The sequence below is a fragment of the Monodon monoceros genome, unplaced genomic scaffold, assembly GCF_005190385.1.
Source record: "Monodon monoceros isolate NGI ecotype Baffin Bay Population unplaced genomic scaffold, NGI_Narwhal_1 Super_Scaffold_5, whole genome shotgun sequence".
NCBI classification, from domain to species: Eukaryota; Metazoa; Chordata; class Mammalia; order Artiodactyla; family Monodontidae; genus Monodon; species Monodon monoceros.
The window spans coordinates 6,956,893-6,967,898 of NW_021703782.1; positions in this window are offsets into that span (position 1 = coordinate 6,956,893).

Here is an 11,006-nt window from a genome sequence, read left to right on the forward strand (position 1 = left end):
AACAAACCATCTAAGGGATTCTAACAGCCAGAGGGAGGAAGATCCAGTCAGTACAAACACATTTCATGCCAGCAAAGTAGAGTTGCTGTAAGAGACAGAAAGCCACTTGAACAAACAAATAACACAAACACTTAAGGAAACTCAAGTGTATCCCAATCACTTGAGTTTGTTTTGAGGAACTATAACTGAATTAAACATTTTTAGGCCCGTTTCCTTGTCAGTTACTAACAGAGAGTTTTTCTCATTTTCTTCAAATTATGAAAAATCTGTTGACATCAGCCAATCAAATTAGTTTTTGCCACATGTACAGTTTTGTCAGAGTTTTGTTCCCTCATGTTTATTGGTGCTTGAAAATTTAATACTTACTATGTCACACAGAACATTGCTGTTTGAAAATTTGTTACTGTATCACATATATAATGTTTATGATATCAATTCTGTGGCTAAGAAACAATATATTTTATGTGCTTTATGGGTTACCATTAGAAATTTTGATTTGTTAATATTAACTTCGCCTCAATCTATGTAGTGTTTAGGAAAATGAAGAAGAGAGTTATAAGAGAACAAAACTTGTTAAGTCCTGTGAGTTGTCCTTATTATTTTTGGAATTAATAAACAGCTATTACGTACTTAACTCTTTTGTCCTCAATATTTGAATTATTCTCAGAATATCATGCTTGTTGTCTTTATAATACCAATTTAAACACAGAAGTACTCTTAAAGATGTTATAAAACATTTATCTTAATAAGATTATGTATAATATATATTTCCTTTTTGAAATAATTTTTCCTATTATGATATCATTTATGCTTTATTTTGGCATTCATAATTTTGCTTTTAGGCAAAGCATTTTATCATAATTTCATTACAAAAGATTTTCTCCAGTCAGATTATTATATTTTCCAGTTAATAATTTCTTGTTTTTTTCTATCTTAAAATAGAATTTTCCTACATGCTTAACTTCTTCAAACGTATTAACTAGCGTATTAGTTGAAAACTACTATAATATCAGAAGAATTATGATAATTTGCTTTGCAAAACTTCAAATGAGTTCCAATCTCTTAAGTGTTCTGTTTTATACATAATATATGATCTGTTTAGGGGATAATGTGATTCATTACACTTATGCATAATTTTGTGCTCTTACTTATCTGAAACTATACTGATTTATTTTCCTGAGCACAGTAGTTAGGTTGTAGCTGAGGGTTGCTTTTTTTTTCTTTTAAATTAGTCACCATGCTATACTTTATATCCCCAGGATTTATTTTATAATTGGAAGTTTGCATATTTTGACCCCTTCACCCATTTCACCCACCTCCCAACCTCCACTTTTGGCAACCACCAATCTGTTCTCTGTATCTATGAGTTTTGTTTTGTTTTGTTTGTTTGTTTGTTTTTAGATTCCTAGAGAGATCATACAGTATTTGTCTTTCTTCTGTCCAACTTATTTCACTTAGCATAATGACCTCAAGGTTCATCCATGTCATTTCAAATGGCAGAGTGTCCTTTTTATGGCTGAAAAACATTCCTTTGTACGTGTATATATGTATTTTATATTAAGTATGATTATATATATATATATATATATATATATATATATATATATATATAAAACATTTTCTTTACCGATTCATCCATCTATGCACAATTAGGTTGCTTCCATATCTTAGCTATTGGAAATAATGCTGCTATGAACATGTGGGTTGCAGATATCTCTTCAAAGTAGTGTTTTCATTTTCTTCAGATACTTACCCAGAAGTATAATTGCTGGATCATATGGTAGCTCTATTTTTAATTTCTTGAGGAACCTCCACACTGCTTTACATAGTGGCTGCACCAATTTACGTTACCACCAACACTGCATGAGGGTTCCATTTTTCCACATCCTCGCCACAACTTATTTCTTGTCTTTTTGACAATAGCAATTCTAGCCTGTGTGAGGTGATACCTCATTGTGGTTCTGATTTGCAAATCTCTGGAGATTAGTGATGTTGAGCACCTTGTCATGTACTGGGGCTTGCTTTTTACTTCAAAGCTGGAACAGTTGCAGCTTTAATAATTGTCACAAATTTATTTCGGAAAACGAATTCTTCTTAACTGACAAACTTTAACACCTCCATCCATCTACCCACTTAATAGATTTAGATATCCCTCCTCTATACTGTATGCTTATATCAATTATAGAATTTATTATATTTCAAATTTTTATTTACATGCTTGCTTCTTCAACTGAACTGGGAGTTCCTTTAAGGATAATATTGTCTTTGGTCTACATCACAGCCTTGAAACTTACTTACATACCTGACACAGAATACAGGCTAAACAAATGTTTAGAATGAATGAATGAGTAAAGTGTGTATTTTTATTAACAATTGATGTAGTATCTCTTTTGGTTACGTTGGAATTTTTAGCCAGAGTGACTGATTTGCCCTCATTTAATAGTAACAGAACTAATAAATGGTCTACATATCAATTCAGCCTGTTTTCATACCAAAGGATATTTTTCATATTAAACAGATACTACTGAAACAGATGTTCCTCAATTAGGTGCCCAAAACAAATGAAACAGAGCTGATGCCACATATACAAACAAATGTTTCACAGTTGCAGTTTCAAATCTGTGGTCACGATGGTTAGTATTCTATTTGTGTGCAAAAAAATTTTATTAGCCATTTTCTGGACATGTTTGAAATGCTAAGTATCTGAAATACTTAATATGCACTTTCCCTTTCTTATGCCCTGGAGGAAATCTGTGAGAAGTGTAAATATTTTAAAAGGATTAATTTTTAACACCTTGTAGATTTTTTATTATTTGCGTTCTAGAAATATAATTTAATGTGAGAAAGATATTTATTTGCTGAGACACTGGAATTTTAAGGAAACTTCAAGACCAAAAAAGATTTTTAGCATTGGATATAACTGGTCTGAATTCAGGTCCGAAAATTGTCGCTTAACCTCCTTGTTATTTTGGACGAAATCCTTGTTCTAACTTAGCTTTAGTTACTTATTATAAAATTAAAGTTATGATATTTTATATATTTTCCTTTCCTCTTCAGTTTCTCCAAATAAGTCTGACTTCTTTAGAATTTCTCTTGAAACTTCCATAATTATTAACTGAAAAGTTTGTTACTCTATATTCCTATTTGATTTTATCTACTTAAAAAACATTTTAATGTATAAAGATATTTCTATTTTATTAACTTTTAAAATAATAGCTTTGGGGCTTCCCTGGCAGTCCAGTGGTTAAGACTTCACCTTCCAATGCAGTGGGTGAGGGTTCCATCACTGGTGGGGTGGCTAAAATGCCATATGCCTCGCGGCCAAAAAACCAAAACATAAAACAGGAGCAGTACTGTAACAAACTCAATAAAGACTTTAAAAATGGTCCACATAAAAAAATCTTTAAAAAAATAAAAAATAAAATAGTAGCTTTATTGAAATATAATTTACATTCACATTATACAAATTCACTCTTTAAAATTACCTTTTAAAATGCACATTCCTCCATGTGCATTTCAGTGGTAATTAAGTTTATTCATATAACTATGCAACCATTCCCAGTATCCGATTTCAGAACATTTTAACCACTCAAAACAAAACAAAACAAAAACCCATACCTATTAATAATCACTTCCTATTTTCCCTGTCTTCTGCCCTTGGGAACCACGAATCTACTTTCTGTCTCCATAAACTGACCTATACTGGACATTTCATATAAATGGAATCATACAAGATGTGTGCTTTTGTGACTAATTTCTTTCATTAGCATAATGTTTTTCAGATTTGTTGTAATACATTGACCCTGATATCCTAAATTAGTTTGATGTCTAGCAAACATAAGTACTTATGGTTCTATTTTGTTTTTATCTAATAGACTTTATTTTTTTAAAACAGCTTTATGTTCACAGCAAACGAGAACAGAAGACACAGAGATTTTGCATTTTCCCCCTGCATCTACTCATGCATAGCCTCCCCATCATCAACATCCCCAGACTAGTACATTTGTTATAATTGATGAGCCCACATTTGAACATCATTATCACCCAAAGTCCATAGTTTACATTAAGGTTTACTCTTGGTGTATCACATTCTATGGGCTTGGACAAATGTATAAGGACATGTACCTTATAGTATTATACAGAATAGCGTCACTGCCCTAAAAATCCTCTGTGCTCCACCTATTCATTCCTCCCTTCCTGCCTCCAAACCCTGGGCAATCACTGACCTCTGCTTATAATTTTGCTTTTTCAAGAAATTCATATGGGTAGAATCATACAGTATGTACTTCTGACTGGCTTTTTTCACTTAGTAATATTCATTTAGGTCTCCTCCATGTCTTTTTTATTTTTAAGATTTTTTTCTGATGTGGACCATTTTTTTAAGTCTTTATTGAATTTGTTACAATATTGCTTCTGTTTCATGTTTTGGTTTTTTGGCCACAAGGCATGTGGGATCTTAGCTACCCAACCAGGGATCAAACCCACATCCCCCACATTGGAAGGCTAAGTCTTAACCACTGAACTGCCAGGGAAATCCCCCTCCCTGTCTTTTAATGGCTTGATAGCTTATTTCTTTTTAATACTGAATAATATTCCATTGCCTGGATATACCATAGTTTATCCATTCACCTACTGTTTCAATTCCATTTATTTCTTCTCCAATTTTTATTATTGCTTTTGTTTTGCTTACTGTGGATTTAATTTGCTCTTCTTTTTAGTTTGCTAAAGTGGAAACTTAGAGTATTGATTTTAGATCTTTCTTCTTTTCTAATATATTCTTTCAGTGTTATAACTTTCCCTATAATCACTTTTGCTGCATCCCACAAATTCTGGTAAACTGTGTTTTTATTTCCATTTAGTTCAAAATATTTTTAATTTCTCTTGAGATTTCTTTTTGACCTATGGGTCATTTAGAAGTATGTTGTTTATTCTTCATGTATCTTGGGATTTTCCATTATCTCTCTGTTATTGATTTCTATTTTAATTCCATGGTGGTATGAGAAGAGATATTATATGATTTCTTTATATGTTAAGGAGTGTTTTATGGCCCAAAATGTGGGTTATTTGGGGAATTGCTTGATGTGAACTTGAGAAAAATGTGTATTTTGCTGACGTTAGAGGAGATAGACTGTAGATGTCCATTATATGCAGTTGATTAATGGGGTTGTTAGTTCAGTTATGTCCTTACTGATTTTCTCCCTGCTGAATCTATTCATCTCTGATAGAGGTGTGTTGAAATCTCCAATTCTGATAGTGGATTCAGTTGCAGTAGTAGAACTGGTGTAAAAAGACTGTAGTAATGCCATGGTGAGGTGCGGTCGCGTTACACATTCCTATGCTTAGTTCTCAGTCTTTTAATAAGCTTATGCCCTCTGGGTGGTAAACTTCACCAATGCTTCTCAGTTGTTTCTTTTTTTTACCCCTTAGGCAGTACAAGATGGCTAGAATGGTCTGGAGTTGGGTATTCTCTTCCCTCAGGTCAGTTAGGCTCTGATAAAACCCAAGCAGTTTAAATTAGGCGGTAGTTAAATGGTTTCTCCTGAGGACAAACCTTGTAAAGAAGAACAGAATGCTCTGGTGTCTTTAAAAAAAGGCTTCTTTCTCATCTCCCTCCTGGAAGTATGAGAGGAAATTTTCTCTGCTATTCACCCTGAGAACCTGGTAGAGCTCCAGGATGTAAAACTCACAGAAGTGTGGGACCCACTCCCATGATTCTGGGTCCTCTGGAGTTTTTTTTGTTTTTTTTCTACAGGTGCTCAATTTTAGTAGATGGTCAACTTCAGTAGTAATTATGGAATTCCAATGAAAATAAAAAATGAAATATTATTGACCTCAAATATACTAGCAACAATTAACATCCTTAGCATTACTAAGCAGTGGCATTCATCGCTTGTGAGAAAGAAAATTCAAATAATCACATAGAAGAGCAATTTGGTAATATCTATCAAAACTAACTATGCATGTACAATTTGACCCCTGAATTAGTCTACTAACTATACATCCTAGAGAAACTCTAACACATGCAGGCAATGAAATGATATTCATTACAACACTATTTTAAGCCCCACAAAATAGAGAGAAAACTTGTGTCCATCAATAGGAAAATGAATTGTACTTTTTAAATAATATTATACACAATGTTAAGTGTATGAACTGGAGCTCTCTGTACCAGCTTGGACACAAAGAAATAAGCTCTACCCCAGGATCTGGCCCTGCCAATCATCAGTTAGATAGATAGATAGATAGATAGATAGATAGATAGATAGATAGATAGAACATTCTGTCCAAAAGGTGCAGAATACACACTCCCTTCAAGTAACATGGAACATGCCCAAGGACAGACCACATACTAGGCCACAAAACAAGTCTCAACAAATTTAAGAAAACTGAAATCATATCAAGCATGCCCCCTGACCACAATACTACGAGACCAGAAATCAACTACTATGCTGTACACCTGAAACTAACATAATATTGTAAGTCAATTATATTTCAATAAAAAACAAGAAACAAGTTGCAGAAGAATATATGTAGTGTTACAAAATTTAAAGTCAAAAAAGAAAATAATTCGTTTAATAATGCAGTTATATGTAATAAAAGTTTACATGGGAATGATAAATAACAACGTGAGTACCATGATTACTTCTACATAGGGAAGGGACCGGATATTATGTGAGTGGAATACCAACCAAGGGGTCTTCAACTGTATTTTTTTTTTAACATCTTTATTGGAGTATAATTGCTTTACAATGGTGTGTTAGTTTCTGCTTTATAACAAAGTCAATCAGCTATACATATACATATATCCCCATATCTCCTCTCTCTTGCGTCTCCCTCCCACCCTCCCTATCCTACCCCTCTAGCTGGACACAAAGCACCGAGCTGATCTCCCTGTGATATGCAGCTGCTTCCCACTAGCTATCTATTTTACATTTGGTAGAGTATATGTGTCAATACAACTCTCTCACTTCATCCCAGCTTACCCTTCCCTCACCACGGGTCCTCAAGTTCATTCCCTACTTCTGTATCTTTATTCCTGTCCTGCCCCTAGGCTCTTCAGAACCATTGTGGGTTTTTTTAGATTCCATATATATGTGTTAGAATACAGTATTTGTTTTTCTCTTTCTGACATACTTCACTCTGTATGACAGTCTATAAGTCCATCCACCTCACTACAAATAACTCAATTTCATTTTTTATGGCTGAGTAATATTCCAATGTTTACATGTGCCACATCTTCTTTATCCATTTATCTATCGATGGACACGTAGGTTGCTTCAATGTCCTGGCTGTTGTAAATAGAGCTGTGATGAACATTGTGGTACATGACTCTTTTCGAATTATGGTTTTCTCAGGTTATATACCCAGTAATGGGGTTGCTGGGTCATATGGTAGTTCTATTTTTACTTTTTTAAGGAACCTCCATACTGTTCTCCATAGTGGCTGTATCAATTTACATTCCCACCAACAGTGCAAGAGGGTTCCCTTTTCTCCACACCCTCTCCAGCACTCATTGTTTGTGGATTTTTTGATGATGGCCATTCTGACCAGTGTGAGGTGATACCTCATTGTAGTTTTGATTTGCATTTCTCTAATGATTAGTGATGTTGAGCATCCTTTCATGTGTTTGTTGGCAGTCTGTATATCTTCTTTGGAGAAATGTCTGTTTAGGTCTTCCACCCATTTTTGGATTGGGTTGTTTGTTTGTTTGCTATTGAGCTGCATGAGCTGCTTGTATATTTTGGAGATTAATCCTTTGTCAGTTGCTCCGTTTGCAAATATTTTCTCCCATTCTGACAGTTGTCTTTTCATCTTGCTTATGGTTTCCTTTACTGTGCAAAAGCTTTTAAGTTTCATTAGGTCCCATTTGTTTATTTTTGGTTTTATTTCCATTTCTCTAGGAGGAAGGTCAAAAAGGATCTTGCTGTGATTTATGTCATAGAGTGCTCTGCCTATGTTTTCCTCTAAGAGTTCTATAGTGTCTGGCCTTACATTTAGGTCTTTAACCCATTTTAAGTTTATTTTTGTGTATGGTGTTAGGGAGTGTTCTAATTTCATTCTTTAACATGTAGCTGTCCAGTTTTCCCAGCACCACTTATTGAAGAGGCTGTCTTTTCACCGTTGTACATTCTTGCCTCCTTTATCAAAGGTAAGGTGAACATATGTGCGTGGGTTTATCTCTGGGTGGGTTTGGGGGCACTGGTGTGCCCTGTGACCTCACTTCTCTCTTATGAATTTAGGCAGAGTTGTTGATTTTTCACTTTGCTTACCTTTGTACTTGTTAGGATGAGTGGCAACTTCTGCTGGACCAGAAACCTGAAGTTTCTGATAGTCTTAAAGTATTTTAAAAGCCTGACCTGATCTTAATTTTTTGGGATTTTTCACAGCTTTGGGGATTTCTTGTCTTTTTTAATTACTGCATATTTTGGTCTGTAAAGAAGACTTTGCTTGAGACTAAATCATATTCATTTTAAGATGTAGGCATATTTAGGGCATTTCAAGAAGGCAGTAGGGTCTATATACATGTATAAGTGAATACTAAGGGGGAAACTTATTTTAAAGTAGAGTCAAGTCATGTAAATTCAATGATAAATTAGCCTCATTTCACTTCCTCAGTATACTTAAATATACTTAACTCTCTCTTGCTTAAAGAATTTAAATTTGTTTTTGCCTCTAAATTGAATAGTTCCTCTCTGCATTATTGACTCCTCTTGTCCTTCATGCCTCAAGTTGAATAATCACCAAGGAAGACCTTCATGACCAGCCTGTGTAAAGCAGGCACTATACCTATAACTTTCTATTACATCACCCATTTTATGTACCTCACAGGTGATGATTATTTATTTATTTTTTATTTTTTTATTCTCTGTCTCTCCTCCCCTAAGGTAAGGTCCAAGAGGTAAATACCCTCCTTGACTTCCAATCTGCATTTCCTGTGTCCTAAGATTCAAGAAAGAGAATGAAAAAGAGAGACAGATAACAGAGAGAAGGGAAATAGGTGTTTTTCTATAATGTGGGATATGAAAATTTGAGAAGTCAGATCAGAGACAACATTTATGCTGATTGATGAAGACCAAGGTGAAAAATGGCAAATTTGGGAGTATTCCTGGCCTAGGCTGTGGGTCCTCAACATTATAAGTCATCAGTAGTTGGTGCAAACGTCAGCACCAAGGTCAGCTCCTGGGGCCAGACATTTGAATCTGTGAAACAGCAGATGCAGTTGAGTCTCCAGTAGGTATTGGTAGCACAGTTGACACTTGGGGGATAGCAACAACTGAGATATGCAGTGAGCAAAAGAAGAAAGAGAAAGTGCTAAAATACATGCAGTAGTCATGGAGACAACTCAATTCTTGGAGCACTGAGTATGACACTTTCAGGAATCTCTCAAAATTATCTAACAAGAAACTGGGGGAGGCTGGATTTCCTGAAGAATAAATAAGAACATACAGTACCAGAGAAACTTTACTTTGTAGACTTGTTTTTAACCTTTTCGTATTGTCAAATGAGGTTTAAGAAATAAAGGTTTCCTTCTGCAAATAATTAATTTTATTTATTTGTCCCTTTGAGAAAGAAATCAGGACACCAAAAAAAAAAAAAAATCACCACCTATCTCTAAGGATTTTCTGTACACAAGAGAATATAAAAATCTAAAACAAGTAATTGTTCTCTTTTTTTAGCCATAAATTAGGGGGAAAGTAGATATTTAGAATTAAATTGTTTTTTTTCTAGTGCCTTAAGTTCAAAGCCATGTTCTCTGAAACTTAATGTAGAAAAACATCATGACAAGTATTATTAACTCACTTTTCCAAATGTCCTCATATCCCAGTCATGCTATGTAAATTCCCCCCAGGGTAAAGCACATACAAACACTTAATATTTGAGTGTCATCTTTTCTGTAGCACAAAGTGAAATTTCTAGCAACCCAGTATTGGCTATGAATGTGGGCATTGCTCTTGTCTCCACTCCTAAACAATAGACCACTGGTGGTTACTTAGGTTTTGTATGCCAGTTTTTCACAATTGTGAGAAAAGGATTTCAGCTTGGTCACAGAGTTTCACAAATAAATGCTGAGTAGATACCTTGGTCATTGCTCTTAAATTTTTGTTCCTTACTTTGTGTAAATACCTGTGGTGAGTAAGGTTGTGAGTTTTCTTGTGTCTTACACTAATCTATATCATATAGAATATATTCTTTCTTACAATGACTTTAATATAGTTAATGTGATCTACCATTTCTCTCTACAGAGAATCACTTCAACAGTACTTGAAGACCATGCATTACTTTCAAGGCCTAGGATCACATGATGTTGAACCATAATTTTTCATCCAAGTCTTATACCTTGCACCTAGATAGTATTAAAATTTCATACTTTCTTAGATCTAGGGGCTGACAAAACCTTAAAACAGTTTCAGGTAAAATTATGTTTTATGTTTATAGATGAAGCCTAAAATCAAATTTATTGTTAAATCTTGACATTTATCTAAGAGGAGATTCAATTTAGAAATAGCTAAAGGAGGGCTTCCCTGGTGGCACAGTGGTTGAGAGTCCGCCTGCCGATGCAGGGGACACAGGTTCATGCCCCGGTCCGGGAAGATCCCACATGCCACAGAGTGGCTGGGCCCGTGAGCCGTGGCCGCTAAGCCTGCACGTCCGGAGCCTGTGCTCCGCAACGGGAGAGGCCACAACAGTGAGAGGCCCGCGTACCGCAAAAAGAAAAAAAAAAAAAAGAAATAGTTAAAGAGTATTTCTGAAATTAGAGATGAGATTTGAGGGTCAAACATAAAGAGGATACCTTTTATTTTTCAGTCATTTTCTTTTTCCCAATGTTGCTCTAGGTAAAACAGGTGCATATTATAGTTATTGTTGGATTTTCTCCAATTTATGACATTATGTATTTTACATTCCTGTAAAACTGTCTGTGAGAATAGGGATTTTATATCTAGAAAGTAAGAATGATATTTATAAATCTACAAGGCAGGACCTATAAACTAATATTTCTTGCTCAA